The 27905-nt window shown below is 48.6% G+C and overlaps 1 long non-coding RNA gene across 1 annotated transcript in view; it reads right to left on the bottom strand.

Annotated features, from left to right (window-relative positions):
* Positions 1 to 1435: 1435 nt before the first annotated feature.
* The window catches only part of LOC138493382 (uncharacterized), a 178526-nt gene continuing 152056 nt past the window's right edge, over positions 1436 to 27905 (bottom strand). Inside the window, exons 5-6 of the long non-coding RNA XR_011276411.1 lie at positions 15174 to 16219; positions 1436 to 1688 (exon numbers count right to left, since the gene is read on the bottom strand). This is a non-coding gene — a long non-coding RNA (uncharacterized lncRNA). The remainder of the gene's footprint in view (positions 1689 to 15173; positions 16220 to 27905) is intronic.

Here is a 27905-nt window from a genome sequence, read left to right as displayed (position 1 = left end):
GCGGCTTCACGCTGCAGCGCGACTCCCCTGCTTCTAGGCGCGCCACCTCAAGACACCACTCCTCAGAACTGGCCCTGGGCCCCAGATACACAGCGACGGCATGAGACCATTCCACCAGTAAGTTATACACTAAATCAGTGTAGGTAGGAGCGCAGACATATTAATATTGAAGGCATAGCTCTCAACTCACCCGCTTTTGGCGGGTGTCACCCGCCTTGCAAAGGACTGACTCACCCGCCAAGCCTCCTGCACGGCCATTCATTCCAATGGGCGTCTCACCCGCCAAAAACAAAATCAGGTGATTTCACCTGCCTTTGCGAGGCAAATGGTTGAGAGAAGGGCTGGCTCGGCAGCGCGGAATTTAAACGGCCATCCGCTATGGCGCTAAGCCAAAAGGAGACTTCTAAACCCTTTGCAAACATGACTGTGTAACCAGCTAATGAGGTACTACACGGTCAGTGTGCCCAGGCTATGGTACAAATATGCATATCGGATAAAGGTTTAAATACAGCGCTTCCTGCCATGCTTCACAGCACTGGTGTTAATAAGCTTTAAACTCAGAAAATATAAACTGACATGGCTCTTCATTCGCTTGAATATGTTGTCTACTCTGTTAGCTCAGACCTCAGCAGCAAGCACCTAGCGCAGTGAGCTATCTGTTCGGCAGCTGAATATGAGCAGATGAATGTGAGCTGGGCATCTAGGCTGACTAGTGACCAACCCTCTGCTTACACTGATGGCTGTAAGAGGGAAATGTTGCTGTCGGTCTCACGTGCGCTTTAGTTAAGATAGTGTTCCTTTTCATTGTTTCATCTCTTTTGAGGCAGCCCGTGGCTTGAGAGACACCGGGAGAGGGTTGGCATCGCATTCATCGCTAAGCCATCAAGGGACAAGCCGGGGAGTCTGCGATGTTTGCTGGCCCATCAGGAAAATGCCTGGCTTGCTGAATGGTCACTCCGCCCAACATATAAAACTATGGGAACCTTAGCCTGTTCAAAATAAGAGCTGTTAAACATAGCCAGGCTGTACAATTACTGCCAAACAAGCATTTGGCACCGGTCAAAATGATTTTTGAAATATGGTCCTTGACTTGAGATCCGATGGGGGATAGAATGAGTGAGATTATGATTATGTCAATGCGTTTATAGTTGTTGATTAAGTGACAATCAAAAACAGTCCTGTGTAAAAGTAGGTTTTAAAAAGATAGCAGCCAAAGAAAGCTACTCCTGGGCCACTCCTCAGTTTGTTCCAGGGGTTGGTTGTCAGGCAGAGATACAACCCTAGCAGTGTGGCTCCCACACTGTCAATTAGGAAAGGTGAGTAAGACTAGAAATCATTCTCAAATGTGCCAACCTTACAGTTTCTTAAAGAAAAAAGTGTTTTCAGGTGAGTCAATTGTTGAAATAACAGACTGACACTGTGTTCTGATTGTCGATGAGCTTGCGCACTATTCGAGGTTTTATTTTGATTCACTGGTGTTAATTCACACCAAAGTTCAAATAAATATGAAAAAAGTCCTTAAGATTAAATTGTTCTCTCTTATACATCAAAAACAGTCCTGTAGTCGCCTCTTAAGGATAAAACCAGTTTTTTAAACATCTCTGAGGCACCTTGTGATCTTGTGCGGAGTGGGCATGTTCTTGTGATTACTTCTGGGATCTTCCATTTGGGGGCATGGTCAACACCTTCTGTAAAGCAGCAAAAGAGAAGAACATTATGGAATGGAATGACAGCCACAATGTTTACAAACATTTAAGAAGTCTAGGCTCCAGCAATCCCACTCCTCACTTTAGGGCAGTTTAAGAGAGGGAATCACCTTAACGACTGCTAAAGTGCTGCTGTGTCCAAAACTTTCTCACACTAAAGAGTGGCTTCTTCCTGTATTTCTGAGTGGTGCTTGGGTCACATATAGGGCTGGGCGAAATTGTGAAATACGATTCCACCAAGCGCGGAAGCGAAATGTGTAAGATTTCGACCCGTTTCACGTAATCCGCCGCTCCACGAACACTGCTTATCGGAAAAAGATGTGCAAAATGTCTCCTACCATCTTGTGAACCGTACCGAGCCGTGCAAAGTTTGTCGTGCCTCTGTGCAAACCTATCACCAATCAAATGGAGCGTCATGAAGTTTCTCATCCCGCTGTGTGAATCCTCCACGAATCCAAGAAAAAGCACTGTGAGGTTTCTCGTACCGTGGTGCGAACCAAGAACAATTTGAAAAAAAAATGCAAAGTTTCTTGTGCCACAATGCAAAATTAGTACAGATCTGCTAGCACAAAGTTTCTTTTGTTGCAGCCGGGGGATGCGCCGAACAAAGTGAGGGCTAAAGCCAGACACGGCCATAGCCGACACCCCCCCCACCAGCCATTCTGAGTACAAGGGGATCCCATCCCCTGTACAACTACTGGTCAGGCAGAGAGAGTGCCCCAGGCCCCGGGCCGCATGAAATGCGGGACGATGGAGGGCCTGGGAGGTTAGGCACGGGGTGGGGGTGAAACGGCGCGAAAGCCATAGGGAGGGGCGGCAGTATGGTGCTTGAGTAACAAAAGCACAGGACGGGAGGAAACAGCACCTGGGTGAGGTGCGAAATATAACAGCGGGGGGCCAGGGAAATCCCGGCCCCCAGGGAAGGAACAAAGGGGCTGAGAGGTATAAATAACAGAGAGAAATGTGAGGAGTCACAAACCAGGTAAGGAGCCCACCTCTCTCGGGTGAGCTCCTAGGACCTGGACAAGGGAAAAGAAAAGCATTTTTGCTGTTGCGGGCTTGCAGTGCTTGATTCTCCCTCTCCGTTCAAACTCTCCCGAGCAGCTGGGTGTTCGCCTGCTCTGGCCAGAGCAACGTGAGGAAGTCCAGTAGAAGGGTCAAGGAAAAGCGAGCAGCAGGCGGAGAAGAAGAAAGGATCAGCTGGCGTGCCCGGGAAGCGGAGGGCAGCGTGCTGCATCGAAAAGAACCAACACAGAGCACCATTCGATGGGTCCAGATAAGCCGGAGAGCAGGGCAGGAGGATCCATTAACAAAGCCCCGGGTACGCGGTGAGTCCGCAGCAAGTGGAGACAAGAAGGCGGGGCCACCCGCTTCACTCGCAGCAAGCGCAAAAACGGATACATTTACCCGGACCATCGCCGGGGAGACGGGCGAAGCACAACGTGCAGAAGAAGGCGGGGCCACCCGCTTCGCTCGCAGATGCATTGATGCCACCGGCCGATTGCATTAAGAAACGAGGAAGCGCAACAAATACGCCCCCTTAAAGGGACAGGCGTAAGAACAGCCGGCGGCAGAAAGTGCCGTGGAATAAATACAAACACGTGTGACAGATGGTGCTGGAAAGAAAGCAAAAGCAAAAGAAGCAACGAGGAAGAAAGCAGGAGAAGGGAAGAGAGGGGTAAGGTAGCCCGACAGAAAGAGGGCAGTGAAACAAGAAAGATGGCAAAAGAAAGGGCAAGGAGGGCCCAGGAAATTCAGTGTGTGGGCAAAGAAGGCAAAAAAGGAGTTAGAGCACAATGGGTGCTGGATGTGATGAGAAAGAGGAGAAGGCTAAGGCACTGTCGCCTTTGCTGTTTATGGAACCCAGCAGCAGCGAAGGGGAGGAGGAGGTACCTCGGGGACAGAAAAAGAGGAGAGAAGAACCGAGGGGATCACAGCCACAACCAGAAGAACCCAAGAAGAAAAAGAAGAAGGATAAAAACAGAGGTAATGTAAACAAAAAGGTGTGGGGGAAAATTGTCGAAATGTTAAAAACTGATGTCACGGGTAAGGGTAAGTCGCCCATAACCAATGACAGAAGAGGCAAGGGAAATAGGGGACGCAGGGAGGAACACAAGGATGTTTCATCAGAGGAAGTGAGCAGCGATGATGAGGAAAAGGATCATTTAAGGGCATGGGTAAAGTAGAAGGGGTTGTGGGCAAGGGGAAGCGAAAGGAGGCTGGGGGGACAGGGAGTGAACCTATGGAGACTCCGGTCCCAGCACCACAGGGAACACCGGTGGTACCATGTACCAACGGTAGTGCCAAAATGGAGGGGGCACCAGTAGGAACCCCTCCACATCAGATACCATTGCATGGGGCTCCAGCAGTACGAGTGGCAGGGAATCCTCCCCAAGAGGGGGTACCACCAGTGGTAGCAACGGCAGTGACAACGGGAGGGGGCCCAATCATGACAAAATATGGCAGGCCAACAATGGGCAAAGATGCACAGGGCAGGTCAATGAAAACAATGGCTTGGTATATTAGTGACAAAATAAAGGAAAAAATATGGAGGAAAGAATTGATCGATATTTATACATTACTAGATTGCCGGGAAAGAGGGATGAATGTTGCAACAAAAAAAACATTTGGCAATTGGTTGGCGGCCTTTAATGTAATGTCCACAATCATACTACAGAAATTCCCGGAGGATGGGGTGGCATTGGTTGCCTATCAACAAAGAGTGCTAAAAGTGCACGCAGCATTCAGGGGGGATGCAGGGCAGGAATATGACGACGAGTTTAGGCCGGGACGAAGAGAACTATAACCTCTACATATTTAATGTACTGAAAGAAAAATGGGAGACCAAGGAAAGGAACTCGGGAGGGCAGCAGAGGAGGCAGTATTGGCAGAACGATTATAGAACAGAGTATGGATACAATAATAGAAGATAGGTACAGTTATGACAGAACAAAGGATCAGAATTTAGGGGTCACAGAGGAGATGGCAGAGCAGCTTGCCCCCAACAACACAAGGTGGAGGTAATGGGAGCACGGGGACAGCACGGGCAGAAACAGGGCAACGCAGACATTTTGAGAAGGGGGTGCCAGGCAGCTGGGGATGGAAATACAAGTTCAGCCACAAGTGTGAGAGATGTAAGGGCGACCACAGCAACTCCAAATGCACAAGGTCGGCAGCAGCAGGAGCAATGAAAAAAGGAACTAGGGGCGGGAAGGAGAAGGGAGCCACTCCGGTAAAAAGTGAAAGGATGAAAGGGTGGTTCCAAGATGACCCGGATCAAGAAGCAGCAAACATGATCAGACAGGGGTTTTATGACCTACTCTGATTTTCAGGAGGCAGTAGAGCTAGTGAGGAAGGCAGGAAAGGGGGCATGGATGGCGAAGGCAGACATCAAATCAGCATTCAGGCTGTTGCCAGCCAACAGCGAATCACAGAGGTGGCTAGGAATGGAATGGGAGGGTGAGTACTTAATAGACAAGTGTCTCCCCATGGGGTGCGCCATTTCCTGCACATACTTTGAGAGGGTAAGCTCTTTTCGGTAATGGGCAGTCACAAAAGAGATGGGGGAAGCCGGGATAGTAGACTACCGGGATAACTTGTTGTTCATAGAGACAAAGGGCTCAAAAAGAAACAAAGCAACCCTGAACAAATTGGTAGAAATAACTAGCGACTGGGGTTTTCCACGGGCAGGGGAGAAGACAACGGGCCCCACGCAGGTTATTCAATTCCTAGGGATAGAGATTGACTCAAGCGAAGGGGGATGCAGGATACCGGAGGACAAGGTCACAGAGCTGCTGAAAACAATATCAGAGCTAAAAGGAGGAAACAAGGCAACAGTAAGAGAATTACAAGCACTCGCAGGGAAGTTAAACTTTGCAGGAAAGGTCATGCCACAAGGGAGGGTGTTCCAAAGAAGCATTGAGCTTAGGACAAGGGGGGACACGAGGGGGCACCACAGGGTCAGGATAGGGGGAGCTACTAAAAAGGACTTGGATATTTGGGCAGATTCCTAAGTCATTTCAATGGGTCAATCATCTGGCGCACACCAATATACAATGAAGAAAGAAGGGTATTATTCACAGATGCAGCAGGGTTTTTTTGGGTTTGGCGCAATATTGGGGAAGGGGTGGTGTGCTGAGAAATGGCCAGAAGCATGGCATGAGGCAGGATGGGCAAAAATCTCTCCTCTCCCCATGCACTATGTGCATGGGGAGAGGAGCTCAGGAACAAAGAAGTAACAGCCTGGTTAGATAATATGGCAGTGGTGCACGTGTTAAATAAAGGAAGCGCGGCTTGCCCAATAGTTTTAACAATTGATGCGGGCCATCACAAGGGAATGTCTACAAAGGAATGCAAACATAAGGGCGAGACACGTAGCTGGGGAGGAAAATGTGGTGGCTGATGCCTTGTCTAGTTTTCAGTGGAGAAAGTTCAGGGAGCTGAGACCGGACGCCGACAAGGAGAAGACGCCCACGCCAAAGAAGGCATGGGTCCCACTAAAGGAGAGGGAAAGGGATGCACAGTCGGCCAAAAGGTGGACTCAAAAGAAAACAAAGCAGCGCAGAGAATGGAACGGGTCATCGACAAATTAACCAGGAACGCCCTAACATACAAGACGGGTAAGCAGTATGAAAAGCATGTGAAAGAGGTATTGGTGGAAACAGGAGCAAGAAAGGTGTGGGAAATCTCAACCGAAAAAATTTGTGAATTCTTGGAAAAGGCATTTGCCAAAGGGAGAAGGAAAATCTGGGCGGCGGCACATCTAACCGCAGGGGCATACACCACAAAAGAAGAGAAGACGCCCACGCCAAAGAAGGCATGGGTCCCACTAAAGGAGAGGGAAAGGGATGCACAGTCGGCCAAAAGGTCGACTCAAAAGAAAGCAAAGCACCGCAGAGAATGGAACGGGTCATCAGCAAATTGACCAGGAACGCCCTAACATACAAGACGGGTAAGCAGTATGAAAAGCATGTGAAAGAGGTATTGGTGGAAACAGGAGCAAGAAAGGTGTGGGAAATCTCAACCAAAAAAAAAAATAATAAATGTGTGAATTCTTGGAAAAGGCATTTGCCAAAGGGAGAAGGAAAAGCTGGGTGGCGGCACATCTAGCCGCAGTGGTGGGCATGGCGGATCCAACAAACATCCCTAGAATAAAATACGCAATGAAAAGGTTGGGCAGTTTTGGAACACACTCATGCAGGATGGGTGCAGCCACCCCAGCATGGGCGGGGGGCCTGGGAGCAACAGGTTTGAAAAAGACCAGGGGAGAGAAGGAGACACGCTATCGAAATAGCCAGAAAGAAGCTAAACAAAGCAGTAGAAAAATACTGCAAGAGCACAGGTCTCCACTTTTTAAGGCATGGCCTATACCAGAACAATGCAGAAATGTTCCATCAGGATGGGGTGCACCTGTCAGCCAAGAGGATGGGGGTTTTTACGGAAAACATTTTCAGGGCACTCCAGGAATGGGGCGGTAGGTAGGGGGCATTTGGGGGGGACCTGAGAGGGTGGTACTGACACCCACTCAGGTGTGGAGGCATGTGCCCAGGGACGAAGGCCCAAGGGGGATAAGGACTCGGGAAGAGCCTTGGGCCAATCCGAAGCTGGACACAGTGTGCCCAAAAGCAGATTATGATGTATTACTTTTTGTTGTTATGTATTTTCTTTAAGAAAATAAAATGCCTACGGCCTAAAATGTTTCCACAAATACAACTAGTCTGTAATGTTATTACTTATGTAGGGATCTGGGAGGGGGAGCAAAGGGGAGCCCACACTACTCAGCCTACGGGGAGGGGCCACCTCCCCGACCTGAGGGCGCCAAGCTTCATTTAGGGGGTGAGGGGAGACAAGGTGTGAGGAAGAGGTGGCTAAGGGGGGGGTTGAGCCAGGACATCCCCTTTGCACAGCTTAAAGCTTAACCGTTATTTATTGTCTGTCATGCATCTGCTGTGTTGTAAGTCTAAGCGCCCTGATGCCCTCCGGCTACCGGCGATATACAAAATTAAAATACATACATACATACATACATACATAAAGGGACAGGAAAAAGGGGGATGCAGCCTCAATCCCCAACACCACGGAGAAAGGAAGGATTGTGTTCCTGTGTCGGTATCCTTTGAACCAGTTGCAGTCGGGCGTGTGCGGACGTGCTGCAGAAGGAGTCCAGCAGTGAGGCGGAGCAAGAAACAGAGGTAAATTAGCAAAAAAGAATTAAAAAAAAAAAATATATATATATATATAATATAAATAAAATAGAACGCGGTGCCATATCATTGCAAAATTGACATGTCATATGGGATTTATAAGATGTGGGTCAGTGGACCGGGGTGCAGCAAGAAACAATAACTCACACTTAGACATGCGGCCCGTGCAAGAATGGATGCCAGGGTATTCGTCAGGGTCCAGTTCCAGTCGCACGCGGGCTGCTTTGCAGAAGGAGTCCAGTGAGTCCAGCAGCGAGTCAGTGTAAGCAAAGAGTCAGGGGTAAGTTGAGGAACGATATGATTGCAATCTTGGCATGGTAAGTTAAGTAGAATGTTAATAATATGTGAAGCGGGCGGCGGGGGGAACCGCATTAAACAATCAAGCCCCTTCCAGACAGACGGCAGGTGGTAGGGTCAAAACCGCGTGGGCAATGGCGGCAAGTGCGAGGACTATGGGGGTCATGGTAGTATGGGCGGGACAGGAGTAGGCAAGAGACGTAATGCGGAGAGAGCGGGGGATACGGGGGTCTCTTGGTAGAGTGCAGGGGAAAAGGGGCACATTGGCCGCGACGGGTGAGACTGGGTTATGGAGTAGGGGGAATGACAGGACGGGGGCGAGCATAGGACGGAGAGAGCTAGCGCGCGCAAGGCGGAAAAATCGCGCTCCACGAAACGCACAGTAAGATGAAATAAATAAATAATAATAATAATTTTTTTAAAAAAATAAACCCTCGTGGCGAATGGCGGTAAATTGGGGGATGGTGGTCGCTAATAAGAGCATAGTTCGACGAATACAGAGAGGGCGCCCAGGGCTCAGAACAAGCCCTCCATGCGGGTCCCCAGCAGTGCAGGCCCTCCTCGTTGGAGACCGCATGCACCCCATCTTTAGTGCTAACCCCGCAGAAAACTTCCCTAGTTCAGCACAGTGACTGCCACATGGCTGTAATCCCACAGACGTACAGCACACTCATGTATTTGTTGCGCACGTGAAAGGTGTAAAGCTGGAGACCACCCCATGTTGAAGTGTGCAGCTAGCTGGTCGTGTTGTAGTAGTCACACAACGAAGAGCGCATGTGGAGAGGGCGCAACAGGGTAACGTTATGTTATGACACGATACGAGATGGCATGTATAATACGCCTATAACACAAGTGCTGCAAGGTTGCAGAATGCAATGAAAAGCAGGATTTATAGAGAATTGATGCTTACAAGTACTAGGCATCAGCGTAAATACACGAATATATATACAGACTACAGTTCAGATAATTGCCACGCTATCATATGTCGGGAAGGAGATTATGTAAGTTATCTTGGCTTTAAAATTCGCACACCCTTGGGCGAGGCACCCGTTCGGGGCCTCAGGTGGGCCCAGGGGCGAGTTTGGGGAATGGGTTGTTGTTGTGGGAACTGTGTGGGCTATGGCGGCGAGCTGGGGAGATGGGGGTTGGGGGGGATTGTAGGTCAGTGCAGTCGGTCGCTAAGGCAAGCAAAAGTGCGGCGTGGGTGGAGAGGGTGCAACATGGGAATGTTATGACGTATATGGTGTTGTATGGCATTTATAACATGCCTATAAGCAATGGTTGCAAGGCTGGGAGGCGGGCCCGAGAGCAATGCAAGAGCAAGGTTAATAAAAAAAATATATACAAAAAATAAATGCTACAGTACCATATGTCAGGAAATAGGAAATGAAGGAGGCTGGCGGGAGTGCAGCAAGTTTTAAAACCGCACACCCTGGGAGGCAGTTTGTTCGGGACGTCAGGCGGGCCCAAGGACGGTTTGGGAGAGGGGGAGTGGTGCCGTGAGCCGGGCAGGCAATGGCAGCAAGCGCAAGCAGTATAGGCTGAGTAGTGTGGGCTCCCTTTACTCCCATTACCTGACCCCTACCTAAGCAATAACATAGCCGACAAACTTTGTGGAAAAATTATAGGCCGTAGGCATTTTATTTTCTTACAGGAAATACATAACAAAACCAATAACACCATCATTTGCTTTTGGGCACCTTGTGTCCAGTTTTGGAGTTGCCCAAAGCTTCTCCTGAATCTTTGCTCCCCTTGGGCCTCCGTTCTTGGGCACATGCCGCCTATGATTTTCTTGGACCGTGTACCGAAAGAAAGTACTCAGCGTTCTGGCTCCTGCCTGTTTCCTCCTTCTTCCGTTATCTTTGAAGGGTGGGTTGGGTGGAAAACGTTTTTCTTTTCCCTTTACCAGGCCCTAGGAGCTTACCCGAGAGAGGTGAGCTCCTTACCTGGTTTGTCCTGACTCTTCCTTCCTGGGGTTACTTATACCCCTGAGCCCTTTTGTTCTCCCCCTGGGGGCCGGGTTTTCCCCGGCCCCCTGTTGTTACCCCTGCACCATTCCCAGGTGCCATTTCCTGCCCTTGCTGGGCCTTTTGTTCTGTGGGCGCCATCCGGATGCCCCTCCCCACGGCTTTCACGCCGTTTTACCCCTACCCTGCGCCTAAACTCCCAGGCCCGCCATCGGCCCGTATTTCATACGGCCCGGGGCCTGGGGCATAGGCTGAGTAGTGTGGGCTCCCTTTGCTCCCATTACCTGACCCCTACCTAAGCAACAACATAGCCGACCAACTTTGTTTATCGAAAAATTATAGGCCGTAGGCATTTTATTTTCTTACAGAAAATACATAACAAAACCAATAACACCATCATTTGCTTTTGGGCACCTTGTGTCCAGTTTTGGAGTTGCCCAAGGCTTCTCCTGAGTCTTTGCTCCCCTTGGGCCTCTGTTCCTAGGCACATGCCGCCACACCTGAGTGGGTGTTGCTCCGCCCGCTCAGGTCCCCCCCCAAAAGCACCTCTACCTACAACCCCGTTCCTGGAGTGCCCTAAAAATGTTGTCAGAGAAAACTCCCATCCCCTTGGTTGACAGGTGCACCCCATCCTGGTGAAACATTTCCGGATTGTTCTGTGAGAGACCATGTTTTATGAAGTGGAGCCCTGTGCTCGTGCAGTATCTCTCCACTGCTTTATTTAGCTTTTTTCTGGTTGTCTCGATTGACTGCCTCCTATGCGCCCCGTACCATACCCTCTGCGGTATTACCTCAGACATAAAGATTTCTGTCTTCCACCAACTGTGGGCTATGCTATGTAGGGACTCGCAAATGTTTCTTTGTAACTCTCCCCTGTTTGTGCTCACCAAATCGCTCCCCCCCAGGTGTATTACCAGGTACTCGGGGGGGTTCCAAGAAGCCAATCAGGTCCGACAGTCTGTCATGTATGTCCTCCCAGTGCATTCCTGGGAGGCCCCACCATGATGTAATTGTGTTTTTGAAGTGCAGTCCTTGCTTCACTTCCTCAATCCACCTGCCTGCCCTTGTCACGAAGGAGTGCCCCACTACCCATGCCGATTTGTAGGGGCCCCGATTCTGTGGAAATGGGGGAGATAAGTGTTCATATCAGTTCCTCCCGTATATATCTTTTAAAACATTGAGACTTCCACCCCCCAATCCTCTTCACCCCTTTCGCTCCCAGGCCCCCTGCCCATGCCGAGATTGCAGCTCCTATCCTGAACGAGTGTGTCCCAAATTCGGCTGGGTCCCATCCTGCTTTGGACACTGCCTGTTTCAGTACTGCCTGAAACTGGTACCTGCTGAGTGCGCTGCCGTCCCTATGTATTAATAGCTGCCCGTCGACCTCTGGTCGGATATCTAGGAATTCTTGGGTGATGCATCTTGGACAGTGGTCCTTCTTCTTGATGCAGTTAAGGTCTATTGCTCTCCCCTTCCCTGCTTGGTCCGTTTTAGATTTCCTCAACATTATAGACATACCCTTGCTTCCCGTTCCTTCCTAATATCGCTCATTGCCAGGCCATTACCTGCTACCGTGTTACTGGCCACCAGCTCCCCTACCGTGAAGGCCCCATAATATGCCAGCGCGAATGCTGCTCTGAACAAAGCTGTCTCGTATATGCTCCTGCATGTATTACGTAATACTTTTAACAGAATCACTAGCTTCCCAAAGTTCAGTGGCCTTCTGCTGTCTGGTTTCTTCCCCTCAAATTTTGCCCAACCTTTCATAGCATATTTTATTCTAGGGCGGTCTGTTGGATCTGGTACGCCGGCCACCTTTGTGGTGCATGCCACTGCGGCTAGGTGTGCTGCCGCCCAGCTTTTCTTTTTCCCTTTGGCAAATGCCCCTTCCAAAAATTCACACATTTTTTCTGTCGAAATTTTCCCCACATCTTGCACTCCAGCTTCAGCCAACACATCTTTTACATGTTTTTCATACTGCTTACCCGTTTTGTACGTTGGGGCGTTCCTGGTCAGTTTGTCAATGACCCATTCCGTCCTCTGAGGTTCTGCAATTTCCTTAGAGTTGACCTTGTAGCCAACCGTTCCTTCCTTTCCAATGCTTCCAACGGGACCCATGCCTTCTGTGGCGTGGGCGTCCTTTCCCTGTCGGTGTCTGGTCTCAGCTCCCTGAACTTTTCCCACTGAAAACGAGATAATGCATCAACCACTACATTTGCTTCTCCCGCGATGTGCCTCGTCCTTATGCATGTATTCATTTTTAGGCTTTCCAGTGTGATTGCTCTCATTAATTCCAACACTATTGGGCATGACACACTCCCTTTATTTAACATGTGCACTACTGCCATGTTATATGACCATACTGCCAACTCCTTGTTTTTTAGCTCTTCCCCCCATGCACACAATGCTACCCAGATTGGAAATAGTTCCAGCAGGGTTATGTTCTTTGTTCATTCTGCCACTTGCCATGCATTTGGCCATTTCCCTGCACACCACTGTTTCCCCAGTATTGCACCAAAACCAAATCCCCCTGCTGCATCCGTGAACAACATCCTTTTGCCTTCATCGTTTATGGGTGAGCGCCATATTACCGACCCATTGAAGTCCCTCAGGAATTCTGCCCATACTTCCAAGTCTCTTTTAATGCCTCCCCCTATCCTGACTCTATGGTGCCCCATTGTGGCCCCTCTTGTTCTCAGCTCAATGCTTCTTTGGGACACTCTCCCTTGTGGTATGACCCTTCCCGCAAAGTTTAGTTTTCCTGCCAGAGCTTTCAATTCTCTCACTGTTGCCTTGTTCCTTCCCTTTAGCTCCTCTATTGTTTTTTGCAGGTCTGCTACTTTGTCCCCTGGGATCTGGCAAACCCCCAGGCTTGAGTCAATTTATATCCCTAGGAATTGAATAATCTGTGTTGGGCCCATAGTCTTTTCCCCCGCCAGTGGAAAATTCCACTCGCCTGTCATCTCTACAAATGTATCCAGGGTTGCTTTGCATAGTTTTGAACCTTTGGGCCCCACAAATAAGAAGTCATCCAAATACTGATCTATCCTGGCCTCCCTCATCTCCTTCGTGATTGCCCATTGCAGGAATGAACTTACCCTCTCAAAGTATGCACATGAAATGGCACAACCCATAGGAAGACATTTGTCGATGAAGTATTCCCCCTCCCACTGCATACATAAACACCTCTGGGATTGGTTGTTGACTGGCAACAGTCGAAATGCCGATTTAATATCTGACTTTGCCATCCATGCCCCTTCTCCTGCTTTCCTCACTAGTTCTACTGCTTCCTGAAAATCTGAGTAGGATACTGTTGCCTCGCTTTGGGCAATGCCATCATTTACTGACGCCCCTGGGGGATAAGACCGGTGATGGATTAGCCTGTATTCCCCCTCCTCCGTCTTTGGTACTAACCCCAGTGGAGAGCATATGAATTCTTCAAATGGCAAGACTGAAAGAGGCCCCGCCACCCTACCCAGCTCTACCTCTTTTCGGATTTTCTTGGTTACTATTTCCCTGTTTTCGATAGCAGATTTCAGGTTCTTGGGGATATGCTTTGCTCCTTGCCCGGTGAATGGGATGTTAAAACCTCCTTGAAACCCTTGCCTGATCACTTCTGCAGCTTCTTGGTCTGGATATTGCCGGAGCCACCCTTCCATCCTCTCAATTTTTACTGGTGTGGCTCCTTTCTCGCACCAGCTCTTAGTTCCGTTTCTCATTGCTCCTGCTGCTTGGTGCTGCAGCCCTTGTACACTTGGAGCTGCTGTGATCGCCCTTACATCTCTCACACTTGTGGCTGAACTTGCACTTCCATCCCCAACTACAGGGTACCCCCTTCTCGAAATTTCGACATTGTCCTGGTTCTGCCCGTGTTGCCCCCGTACTCCCACTGCCTCCACCCTGCGTTGTTGGAGGTAAGCTGCTCTGCCACCCTCTCTGCGACCTGTAGCTCCTGCTCCGAAAGTTTTGATCCCTATTTCTGTCATAGCTATTCTCATATCTTCTGTTATTGTATCTCTAATCAGATCTGTAATCGTTCTGCCAATACTGCCTCCTCTGCTGCCCTCCTGTGCTTCGCTCCTTGGTTTCCCATTTCTCTTTTAGTACATTAAATATGTAGAGATTAAAATTCTCTCTGTCCCATCCCATATCTGAAAAGCAGTCCATCTCCTTTCTAAACTCGTGATCATACTCCCGCCATGCACTCCCCCCCCCCGAATGCTGCATGCACTTTTAGCACCCTCTGTTGATATGCCACTAGTGCTACCCCGTCCTCTGGGAATTTCTGCAATATAATTGTGGACATTATATTAAAGGCTGCCATCCAGTTGTAGAAATTCCTTACTACTGGCCCCCTTTTTAACAGGCTTTTCTCATCTTCCTTTATGTCCTCCAGTGCCACATTCATCCCTCTTTTTTGACAATCTAGCAAAGTGAAAATATCAATGAATTCCTTTCTCCATATTTTCTCCTTTACTTTGTCATTTATATACCAAGCCATTGCCTTCATCGACCTGCCCTGCACATCTTTACCCATGGTAGGTCTACCTTACTTTGTCATGACTGGCCCCCCAACATCTGTTGCCGCCACTGGTGGTACCACCCTCTGCGGTGGGTTCCCTGCCACTGGTGCCTCTGGTGCCCCTATCGGAGCCACTGGCTGTGGATTGGTCCCTTGTGGTACCCCTCCTGTGCTCGGTAACACTGGTGCCACCTGTGGTACTGGGACCGGGGTGCCTATGGGTTCTGCCACGTCCCCCCTGCCCCTCTTTGCTTCTCCCTGCTCACCACTCCTCTCCATTTTACCCAAGCCCTCAAATGATCCCTTTCTTCCTCATCACTGCTTTCCCCCTCTGTTGTAGAATTCTCCTCCTGTTCCTCCCTAGGTACCTTATTATGTCTGCTCTTCTTGCCATTAATTCTGGGCGACTTACCCGAACCCGTGACGCAATCTTTTATCATTTTTACAATTTTATTCCCCACATTATTATTCACAGTACCTTTGTTTCTCTCTTTTCTCTTCTTCTTCCTGGTTGGTGCCTCAGGCTGCTCCTCCCATCTCCTTGGCTCATCTCTCCCCCTCTTCTGTCCTTGCGGCACCTTGCCTTCTCCTTCGCTGCTGCTTGGCTCTATGAACAGCAGAGGTGACATTGCCTTTGCCCTTTCTTCCTTCTGCATTATATCCAGCACCCATTGTGCCCCATACTCTTTCACCGCCTTTCTTGCCCATTCGCTGAATTCCTGGGCTCTCCTTGCTCTTCCTTCCGACGTTCTTCTTGTCTGAATACCTTCCCTCCACAGGACTGCTACCTTCTTTCTCTCTTCTTTGTCCTGTGGTCCCGTCTGTGTCCCTTTCCTCGCTTTCTTTGGCTTTTCCTGTTTTTTGTAAAAAGGCCTAAAATTGCACCACTCCGTGAATTTACCTAAAAATATTTATTGCCACACTTCGGTTCTTTTAAGCCAAAAAATTGTCGTGCCGGTGGAATGGCGTGAACTCCCAACCTCTGTGGCTCACGTCTGAGCACTTGTTGCCTGTGCCACTGAGGATCGTGGTCTGCCCCTCTAAATTTCTCCGTTCTCTTTTCGTGTGTTTTTCGTGCGTATGCTTGTCCCTTTAAAAGTTTACCACTAGGGATTGCCACTCCTTCTTAGGCTCCCCCCCCCGTAAAAGCCACGCCCCCTTGTTGGTCCTCGCTGATCGCAGGCTTTTTACGGTGCTCGCTAGCGTATGTTGCCCTGCGGCTTTCCTGGGTTTTGACTGAGCACTACCTCCCCCAGTTGTGTTTGTTTTTCTCCCTCCGAAGGCTTGCTGCCACTTCCGTCTTCGCTGGTGCAGGATCCTTCGGCGGTTCCTTATGCCTGTTTGTGCTCCGAGGTTGACACTCCCGGCGTCGCTGTACTCCTCCTGGCCTCCCCGTACCGGTCACTCCTTCCCGAAGCGGCCTCCTCCCAGCTGTACGGCTTCCGCGGCGCAGCTCCTGGCAGCGCCCCGCTCCGGTCCGATCCTAACTCCGGCAATGAAGACCTCCTCAGCTGACCGATTTTCCTGCAATAGGAGAGAAAGCAAATCAGTAAGCCCGCAAGAGCAAACGTTTTTCTTTTTTCTTTACCAGCCCTAGGAGCTTACCAGAGAGAGGTGAGCTCCTTACCTGGTTTGTCCTGACTCTTCCTTCCTGGGGTTACTTATACCCCTGAGCCCTTGTTGGGTGTCCTGACCCACGTTTGAGCTATCATGCTGCAACATTTGGTGCTGTGGGCTTAGAAAATCCAAGATGGCCAAAAAGCCCACATGTGCGCCAGAATCTAGGAGAACCACGCAGTTTGTGCACACTAAAAGGGTTGCCTAACTTGCCACCCACCAGTGCGAGCAGGATGGGCCGGGGTGCCATGAGTGAAATGTGTGCCAAAGGAAAAACCGCACTTTAAAATTACCTTTTGTTTCTCTGAATGCCAGCTCAAAATGCCTATGTTCAAACATTGCAACACTTCCAAAAATCTCACTGAACACCAGCAGACATCTGGCAGAATGAAGTATGTGTGCATACTAAATCTGGGAAGTTGAAGAGCCCCAAAACAATGTTCATAACAAGACTGGCTGAGCTCTGCAGGTCTGCAGCAGCCTAACTGAAACTGGATTTAAAACTACCAAAAATCGAAAATGTTTAAATGAACTGAGTGACCTACTTTTGAGTGTCACATAGTTTGTCACTGTTGAAATGTCATAGTTTTGAACTTAGAATCAGCATTCTAGCTGCAAATGTAAAAATTTTCTTGACTTAAACTGGGGAACAAAAAGTGACATTTTATCTGAAACCTGGCTTAATGAAACTGAATTCTGCCTGACATCTACCCCCACAGGAGTTAAAACCTGCTCAGCCACTCTTCCCTTTGCCAAAAGGAGTTGTCACCTCTCTGATTAGATTAGGGGTGGAGCAGCTACAGGGAGTTGAACAAAGGCCTGTCCTGGGCCCAGGCAGATGGTTTATTAGGGTGGCCGTAAAATAGCTTCCTCTTGGCAGAAGCTGGGAGGGGCAGGGTCTCTGAGCTTGGCAGAAACTGGATAAACTGGTTTCTACACCATGTGACCTGAAAAGACACACCCCTGTTGGCCAGAATATGATTCTAAGAAAGATGTATAACTCATGGTGCGGACTTGTCAAAATTATTTAAATGATACCATAATTCTTGTGAATTTTCTGTGCACGTTTTAAGACGCGTTGGGAATTTGTGTGATGTTCTGGGGCAAAACCTCGCTATTTATGGATACTACAGACTCTGTGTTTAAGCTAGAGACATGGGAATTTACTGGAGTATGTATGGACAGGCCGTGTATATGTGTATAATTTTTAATGAAGAACCAAGGTTGCATAACCCACTAAAATTGAAAATGTTGCAGTTTCTGAATGCAAGCCCTCAGGAAGAGCAGATTTGGGACAGAGACTACCTCATGTGATGGGTAATATGTACATGCAATGACAAACCACTATGTATTTGAGAAATGTATATTTCGATCAAATATAGATTTGTGGGCAAACTGACCAGGGAGGATCCTCGGACCCATAAAACCTACAGCATCACTCTGACTCACATTTTCTTCCCCAATCATGGGAGAGGGGAGAATTGGGCCAATGACAAGTTGAAAGAGGGGCTGGCTAGTGATGCTGCACACACACCCACTTTCAAAAGACATAAAAAGAGCCACTGGAAGCTAGAGAGGATTCAATTCCATTTGCTGCGGAGCATGCTGATCGACGACTTCACATCCATAGATCCAGACTTCAAATCCATCAATCTCCAGAACCTGTAGCAGTACCTAGAAAGCAGAGCAGTATCCAGAACCAGAGGCCAGAGATCCAGAGCTGACCCAGACCGCTGTTCGCAGAACCAAAGAGCTGACCCAGATCACTGTGAAGTGCCGAGACCAGAACCGGAGTCCAGTCCAAAACCTGACCAGATCCGTGGCGAGGCCTAATTCAAAAATATATTGTGAGTACCTAGCAGAACTGTGCAGAACCAATCTATTAGTTAAAATAATCTAATCCAAACTATTTTAATCTAACCAGAACTGCCTCCTAACTGTCACCTGTCATTTGCAAAGCTGTCACCTGTCATTTTCTAGCTGCAAGCTGTAACCTGTCGCTTTGAACTTTTAAAATTTTCAAATCCGAAAAACTACCTTTATTTAATCGTCCGTATCTCTGGAACCGTTTGGGCTAGGAACTTGGTTTAACTTTCCTCTGAAAGCTTAGAATCTCAGTTATTCAACGAGCCTAGAACCAACTTCCTACTCCTTATACTTTCTCCGTAATCACGATTCTCGCACCCATGAATTTTGCCGTGATTTGCGATTTGGCCCGATTTCTTTACTTGTAAAAAGATAGCTGCTTTTGCCTGAACTACTAAATTTCGTTTGCCTCTTAAGAACCATCCCTGAATCATTGCTAGAGTGAGCCTGGACTAATATTAACTAGATACCACTCACCCTGAACCTCCTGAAGGGAATTCAAAGCATTTTCAGCATATTTCTCACTGCATTGTCACCATATTCAAAGCACTTGGGTCTGTGTTTCAAAACTCCTATCTGTTGTATAAGCTGCTGGGGGGGGGGAATCGAACTGAACTCTATTTGATTGCATTCCTAAGAACTGAGTCCCATTCTATTCATCTCCTTACATTGCATTAAGGGGGGGGGGTGAATTGTCCAAGAAAGTGATTACATTGTCTTTTGCTGAAATCCTATCAAGTTATTTTCTGTACTGCATTTCATTCCACATTGCATCCATTTGAAACCATAAAAGTATTGTTGCTATCGTATCCATCCTATAACCACTCATCATTGATTATAAAGAAGTGTGCTAGTGCCGGACTATCCATTATTGATTACTGCTCAGATTAAGTGTGATATTCAATTATTAATTTATTATAAAGTGTGATATATATATATATATATATATATATATATATATATATATATATATATATATATATATATATATTGTTTAAATTATCAAATAAACCGTTTAAACTTGCAAAACAGAACTACTTCTTGGCTCAGTGGGGACAGGGGGATTCCAAGAGAGGGGTGTTATATAGGGGTAGTCATCCAGTACTCATGAACTGGACGTAAAGATATATCAATAAGGGTTTCCATTCAGTATCCCAGACTAGGTATTGACTTAGCTGTAGTGTTGAATTGAATCCTCTTACAAATTGGGGGCTCGAGCCGGACGTTTGGGTTAGATCTATCACTTGTGCAGATTAATACAGTGTGCTAACTGACAGGAGACATACATCCGGTCGGATCACCACGCTGTGTTACGCTGTAAAGCACTCCTCAAAGGAACGCTCTAAGGAAAAGGTCTGTTTTGCAAAAATAAAATACAAACTTCTGTAAGTCAGGAAGGAACTCAAATTCCAGAATGACGACCTTGGTAGATATGAAAATAGCCAGAGAGCACTTCTTACATAAGCTATTTGTGAGAGGTGAGTGGACTCATCAGGACCAGACGGTGTGGTTGCAGGCAATCGCACCCCAGATCACTGAAACAGGGTCAGATACATGGAGAGACCAGGGTCCCTTACATGTGGCCCTGAGTGAACTATATATGGCCCCTAAGGCCAAGGATGAGCACAACAAGATTGCCAGGGTAGCGGCATATTTATATTTACATATTGGAGCCATGCAGGACAAATGTGCTGAAGGCCAAGATCTGGCAAGTAGGCAACTGCTGGCATTACAGAAGGCCCAATCTGATCTGGACTCTTCTGAGCAGAGGCTGCAGAGGAGCCAGGAGTCAGAAAATGATAGTAGGCAGTATATCATTAAAATAAAAGAGGACATGGATATACTGCAACAGGAAAAGGCTGACCAGGATACCAGAATTCTGGCCTTGCAGAAGGAATGCCAAGACAGTTTGGACTCCCTACTGCAGAGCCAGAAAAAGCTGGAGCAACAGATCAATTTCAACATGGCATGCACAGAGCAGGTAGCCACCCTGCAAATCCAACTAGACAGAGAGAAAGAGGAGAGCAATAAACTGATCCTGAAAGACCTGGATACCCAGGCAGAGTTTGATCAGGAGCGCCAGAAAGCTGGTGCCTTCCAAAGGCAAAGGGACAACCTGACGGTACAGATGCAGACTCTTAGTCAGGAAAGGGACACCTTAGGCCAGGAAGTCTGCCACTTAAAAAGAAAAATGGAAGAAAATCACCTGGCCCACCAGGGACTGGGTGACCTCCAAAAAGAACACCAACAGTTGCTAGAACACACCAGGAGGGTGGAGGAGGCTCTGGCAAGACAGGAGCAGGCCAGTAGGGATGGGACTCAGGAGGTAACCCTTCTGCAGCAAAGACTGGCCCAGTGCTCCAGGACCAATCAGGAAACGCAGAGAGAGAATGAGGCTCTCTGCCAGCAGAATGATAGGCTCCAACAACAGGTAGCGATGCAGGAGAGACTGATAGAGTCTAGTAAGGCCTTAATTGAGGAACTGAAGGCGCAGGCTCTTGCATTGCAACATGGAGCAGGAGCGGATAGAGACCAGGTTCGCTGGGAAAGGGAAACTCCTGAGCATAACCTCAGGAGCCGTAGTACCAGAGGCCTTTATCTCTCTCAGTCCCTGGACTCTACCACCCCCTGTCCCCTGGCGCACATGAGCACCGGGCCACAGGGATGGCAGATTACTATCCAGCCAGAAGCATGGGGCTCATAGGCCAGTACCTCCCAGGAATGGATGGGCGGGCATCCGGGTATGGGCACCCAAGCACAGTGCAATTTAGTGTGGAACCCCAGGAGAATAGGCCCATTAAGGGCATCCTGAAAACTTCTGCCCAGTTAGGTCAATGGGGGGGTACCCATCAAATCCTGGCAGCAAGGAGGAATCTGAAGACTCCTCTGAACGGCGCAGGACACAGGAGACCAGGTCCCCACATTCTGCCAGCCAATCCCAGGCTCGCAGAATCCGGGAAAACCTGGAAGATCAGACAGAAACCTCTGGGAGCAGTGCCTCTGAGTCAGAGGATGAATGGACCAGGGTTACCCGAACCAAAAAGGCCAATAAGGCAAAAAGGGCCTTGCTTAAGGACCCATTGAAGCAAATAAAGGCAATAAGGAGTGTCATCACGCCTTATCACAAGCACGCCAAGTATTCTGTTTGGGAACACTTGGAGCTTTACGAGCAAATGATGGAGACTTTTCATTTGAAGGACAGCCAAAGCTGTATCCAATATGTAAAGTGGACATTCTCCCCAGAGTACTCCAGTTTCTTTGCGGGGCTGGAGGACCAAAATCATTCAAGGTGGTCCACCTATAGGGCGGCCATATTAAAACATTTTTCTGTTCACAGAAATCCCCAAGAGGCTCGCAAGGCAGCCTACAATTTGCAATGTGGGGAGGATCAGGCCCCACAAGAATTTGTGCAAGAACTGAAACGTGCCTTTGCGCAACCACCTGAAGGGTGCGCACAGACAGCAGAGAATTTGTCAATACATTTTTCCATGCCTTGCCCAAATACATCATGACCCAGCTCGTGAGAGATTTTCACGAGAAAAGATCTTTAGACTGAGTCATTGAACAGGCTACTCGGATCTATGAGGTGCAGAAGCCCATAGAAAATAAAAATAATGCGCCCAAAAACCCCAAAACCCCAAAACCAACAGCACCCCTGCTGCTGCCAAGGTGGCAGAGGTAAAGGTTGCCCCCGTTTTAGACTTGGAGATGGGGGGGCCTAAAAACCTACCTGCACCTAATAATCCTAAGCCCAGAAATATCTCGGGCCAGTCACAGACAGGGAGTCGAGGAGGTAGTCCCACAAATGGGGTCCCCCGCACCCCTGACTATGTAAGTCCCCGCTACAAGGGAAACCGACCAATCCTGGGTTATGTGTGGACTCCTCCAGCCCAAGGGGGGGGGATCCAGCCAAGCACCTGACCCGGGGAACTTCCCTCCTAATTTCCCCCAGGAGGGCAGAAATTCTCCAAATCCTGGGCAGAACTTTTTCCCCAGGTATCCACCCAATTTCCAGCCCCAAAATCATCCATCCTTCTTTCCCCAATTCCCTGAGCCCAGACAACCTAATCCGGGAGAGGGGAGGCCAAGGGTGGAGGGGTACCAAAATCTTCCCAACCAGGGGTACTACCAGAGAAGGGATAGCTACCCTTCCTGGGATCAGCTCAGGGGAGAAAATAGTGCCCCGTATCAGCCTGAGCGGGTTTCCCAGTTAGAGCGCCAGGTCCAAAATATGGCACGGGATCTGGGTCACATACTGAGGGCTCAACAGAACCCTCAAATGAGCGTGTCACCACAGAATTCCCCAAACTCTGGACCTGGTACTCCAGAACAGTGACGGGGGCAGCACCCCGATAACACACCAGCTCCCAGGGAGGAGGCACAAGGGGAAGGGGGTGTAAAACCTTGGAGGAAGCTTCCTTCCCAACTTGTAAACAGCCCCTGGAAAACCAGGAACCGGAAACAAAATCTCCTACCCCTGAAATTCTGCCACCCAAGGAGCAGAGAGGAGGTAGGAGAAACAAAGGACCCCAACAGACCCACTTTGTGGAGGAGGTTCAGGTCTTCCAATTTGAGGGAAAGGGATCCTCAGAAGATCCTGGGAAAAGGATCTTCTCCTTCAGAGATGAGGGAACTCCTCCCAAGGAAAAATGGGTCCCAAGGGATGTCAATTCAGACTGGGGAGATATGGAGACTGAGCTACCGCCGCCCATCATCTCATACCAGAACCCACGATACCGAAATCCCCTGGTTCAAACCCATCCTGGTGACTGCCTCCAAGAAGGGGGGGGCGGCCCAGAACCGGAACCAGGGGAACCCACAATGGCTCTGATCTCCAGTTGCCAACTTTTTCTTTCAGATTCCCAAGGTTCTCCACAGAATTCTGCCCGAATCTCTTCGCTAGCAATGTCCAAAACCAGAAAGTTAGGCCACCAGTTGTCCAAAAATGTGCATTATCTGTGCCCCCTTGAGGAGAAGGAGGGAAGATACTATGCCCCGGTGCAAGTACAGGGGCAGGGTACAATTTTGGCACTGGTGGACACTGGATCCCAAGCTACCCTTTTGTCCAAAAGGGCCTTCGAGGAACTAAATGCAGGAAGGGGGAGAATTACTGTATTCCTCTCACCTCTCTTCCTGGACAACTGCAGAACTTTGACGGGAAGGAAATTCCCGTTGAGGGAACTGCAGACTTGGACATTAAAATTGGGCGACACAAGGTGAAACACCCGGTCATAGTAATGACTCCAAAGGGCACCCCTTGTTTACTAGGGAATGACCTCCTGAGAAGGTTGTCACCCCTAATAGATTATGTAAACAAGGTCCTCTGGACCCAGACTAGCCGACCAATAAAATTAAAACAGAGTGTCAACCATGTTAGTTTAAACGGCACCTGCCACATGGTTGAACAAAAATCTCACCAAGTAGAATTTCGCTTCCAGAACAACCAAATTCCAGACGTGACAGTAATAGCAGTAGGACAACAGACTGGTGATGGGGGGTCCTCTCTATTTCTGAAAATCAACCTTCCTTCCAGTCTAAAGTGGTATTCCACGCTGGAAGGAAACACTCTGAAATTCTATACTAATCCACAATCAGAAACTCCCACTACTATAGTCCAGAAAGATGTGAAATCAGCTCAGAGCCTGGCTGATATTCAACAAATTGGAGAGCAGTTGTTCATCCCTGTTCAGTTAAATGATGGGAAGGACTCTGTTCTCGCCCGAGTGTGTGTGAGCAACGGTAAGAGCTTCATCAGCGAAGCCATGTTCCGCCAACTCCCAAAAGACCCAGCCATTCCCACATTCAAACTGATAGACAAATGGGAAATGGACCTGGAAGCGCCTAATTCCAAACATTTCCTGCCAAGCAGGTGTATGCTCAAAATCTCCATTGGCAACAAGAGCATAGTCCATAATTGTTGGGTCGTGCGAGACGTCACTGCCGCCTTTTACTTAGGCAGTGACATTCTCAATCGCTTTGCCATTAGTTTGGACCTAATAAACTTCAAAGCTTGGTCCCGATTAGCAGATAATCCCATGGGCTTTGATGATCCAGAAAAAGCATTTAGGTCAGCTCAATTGCTACCTTATGCAGTTGAAATTCAGATCAAAGAGGAAGTCACCATCCCAGAAAGGACCCGACAATTCTCCCTGGAAGTGAAAGCTAAAAGAGGACAACATTTGAAAAACCCTGATGCTTACATACATCTAAACGCTTCTCTCCAACAGCAAGGGTTGGGGGTAAACCCAACTCCATTAGTCAACATAGAACATGACACCATTCTAATAGAGGTGGATAACAGCGACTTAAAGAGTATTACTCTAGCCGCAGGCACCATTATTGGAATGGCGGTTGATGACCGACATTTTTCCATCGATTTAGGAAATGAACTGTTAGGACCAATCCCCAAGGACTGTTTTGACAGTGACAGTGATGACAATACAACACCAGACAGGATTTTTACCCGGCATGGGGGGAACTTCCTGGTGTACACTTCCTGCCCCTATGGTAAGGAAGATGTGACTTGTGACTTCAGGAGGGATGAGGTGATTTTCCAGGTCCATGAGGGTTGCCTTTCCCACCTGAAGCCTCCAGTCCAAATCAGCACTCTGACCAGGGACTTCTCCACCCAGCTGGAGGAGGCCGCTGAAATAGCCAAACCAGAAGTCTTTCCAGGCTTCAGGCAGATGGTGGAAGAGAGAGTCAACCTAGCTGATGCCTGTGTGACTCTGGAACAAAAGCAAAAGTTGAAACAAGTTTTCTTGGATTTCCAAGATCTCTTTGCGGTAGACTCATATGACTGTGGTCGCACCGACATCCACACAACAACAATCCCCACGGACCCTGGCATGACTCCAGTGTTTGTGAAGCAATATCGTTTGCCTCTCGCATCAATGGATTCCCTTACTGAAATAATTAAGAACCTTGAGTCCCGGGGAATAATCCGTCCAGTCCACAGCACCTTCAATAATCCGGTGCTGGGAATATTGAAGCCAAACGGCCAGTGGAGACTCTGCGCCGACCTCAGGGAGCTCAACAAATGGGTCCATACTTCCCGATGGCCTCTGCCCTACATTGACCAAGGGCTGGCCCAGATCCAGGGGTCACAGGTATTCACTGCAATAGACCTGACCAATGGATACTGGACTGTGCCTGTCAGTAGGGAGGACCAATACAAGCTGGATTTTACCTTTGGGGGCCAGCAGTACACATGGACCCGGACTCCCTTCGGATACCTCAACTCCGGCAATGAATTCAACATTTTCCTACATAAGGCCATGCCCGACCTGGGTGCGAGGGGTAACCTGGTTTATGTAGATGATGTCCTCATCAAAAGTTCATCTGTGGAGGAACACATAGCGGAGATCTGTTATGTTCTGACCCAGTTGAGGGCCGCCGGAGCAAAACTTTCCTTTCAGAAAGCACAGTGGTGTAGAACCCGTGTTAATTTCTTGGGGCATGAGATTACTCCTCAGGGTCTCTGTCCCCAGGAAAGGAAAGTGGAAGCACTTCAGAAACTGAAAGACCCTGCAACTCTGCGGGACTAAGGAGCCTCCTTGGACTGACTAATTACAGCAGAAAGTTCATTGAGGGCTACGCAGAGATACCAAGACCCCTGATTCATCTCCTGAAGGGGGGGGGGTCAAGTGGGAATGGGGACCAGAACAAGCCGAGGCAGTAAGACAACTCAAAAGAAGCCTCTCACAAGCGCCCTGCCTAGCTTACCCTGTCAGAAACAAGGAGTTCTTCCTGGAGACGGGGTTCTCTAATACGTGCTTGACGGCAGTATTATACCAAAAGCATGACAAGGTCAATAAAGTAATCTCCTATGCGAGCAAAACTTTATCCTCTGTGGAGGAAAAATTCAACGATTGTGAGAAGGCACTCCTGGCAACGGTGTAGGCATTGAAGAATTACCGCCCGTTTATCCAGGGGGAACACATCATAGTGGAGACTCCACACCAGCCTCTGCAATATCTCCAAAGTGACAGAATCCAGGACGGAAATGTGAGTAATTCCCGAATTACTTCCTGGATTCTGTCAATGCAAGGCTTTCCTGTGGAGGTCCGATATGGCCAAAACAAGAAGAGTCCCCTCGCGCAAGGTCTGGCTGACTTGCATGATTGTGCCAGAGAAAACTGTCTCGAGGACAAAAGTCTAAAAATCAAGGACAACATGGAGGCATACCTTAATTCCCCACACAAAGTCTTTGAAGAGGACAAGTGTGAGGGAATGCCCACTGTCTATGTGGATGGATGCTCTTACCATGTTGACAACAACGGGGAGAAAGAACTGGTGGCCGGCGTAGGGAATGCATGGGTGAATGAGTCCCCAGAACCCTCAGCTGGATACAAAATTGGTCCCCGAAGTAGTCAGGTGGCAGAATTGATGGCTGTGCATCAGGCCATCCTCACTGCTGTCCAGCATCAACTCCACGAACTGGTCATAATCACAGATTCCGATTATGTACGGAACGGGTTCGTGGAGCACCTGGTTAATTGGAAAACCAGAGGCATGTTATGTGCTAACAACAAACCCTTGAAACATGGGAAGTTGATCCAAAACATTGATGATCTGGTCACCTCGAAGGGGATGACCATCTATTGGAAGAAGATCAAGGGTCATTCCAAAATAGAGGGACCAGACAAAACTGGAAATGACTTAGCTGATCAGCTGGCCAAAACCGGGGCCATCCAAGGGGATCTAATTGAGATTGAGTCCCTGTTGGGGGAAATCCAGGTCACTGCTATCACTAGGTCCCAGACAAATGCTCACAATGATCTTTCAATTGCACAATGGAGTAAGGAGACCCCTGATGCTGATTTGATTACCGCTCAGAAGGGGGATCCAATAATTGGTAAATTTTACCAACACATTGAGGACCCTGAGAACTTTCCCCTGACGGATACCGATTACATTGGGAAAGAGGACCTAAGAGTGTTGATGAAATGTCCAAAAATGTTCCGGATCCAAGACGGTTTGTTGGTAAGGGAATCCCAACCTGGCCATGATCAGTGGGTGGTTCCTACCTCCTTCCGAAGCCTGATGTTAAGTCACGCCCATGATGCGGCTACCGCCGGTCATAGGGGGTTTCATACAACACTTGAGATTTTAAGAGAGGTTGCCTACTGGCCACACATGGGCCAGGACCTCAACCAATATTTGAAGGGTTGTCTTGTGTGTGCACAATTTCAGCCAACATCCCTCACACACCGGGCGCCTCTCCAAAAGAGGGGGATGACACTGCCATGGTCAGATTTGCAAATCGACTTTGTAGGGCCTGTGATTCGCTCGACTAGAGGAAACAAGTACATGTTGACCGTTACATGCTTGTTTACCAAGTGGGTGGAATGTCTCCCAGCCCCAAATTGCAAGGCAGAAACTGCAGCTGCCCTGATGATTAACCACATCTTTTCCCGTTTCGGTCTACCTCAAAGGATTGAGTCAGACAGGGGTAGCCACTTCACCAGTGAAGTAATGACAAAGATGTGGGAGATACTGGGGGTTAAAAGAAAGCTACACATTGCTTACAGGCCAGCTTCTTCTGGAGCAGTGGAGAGATACAACCGAACCATTGTGAGCATATTAAAGAAGTTTGTGGCAGATTCTGGGCCAAGTTGGGATATCCGATTACCTCTGGTCCTAATGGCCATCAGATCTACCCCTTCATCTGCAACCAAAATGTCACCATTTGAGTTGATGACTGGACGCAAGATGGTGCTTCCTC

This window comes from Ambystoma mexicanum, chromosome 10, assembly GCF_040938575.1.
Source record: "Ambystoma mexicanum isolate Mex_15411 chromosome 10, UKY_AmexF1_1, whole genome shotgun sequence".
NCBI classification, from domain to species: Eukaryota; Metazoa; Chordata; class Amphibia; order Caudata; family Ambystomatidae; genus Ambystoma; species Ambystoma mexicanum.
Note: the sequence above shows the minus strand (reverse complement) of the source record. Positions and strands in the feature narration are given on the sequence as shown.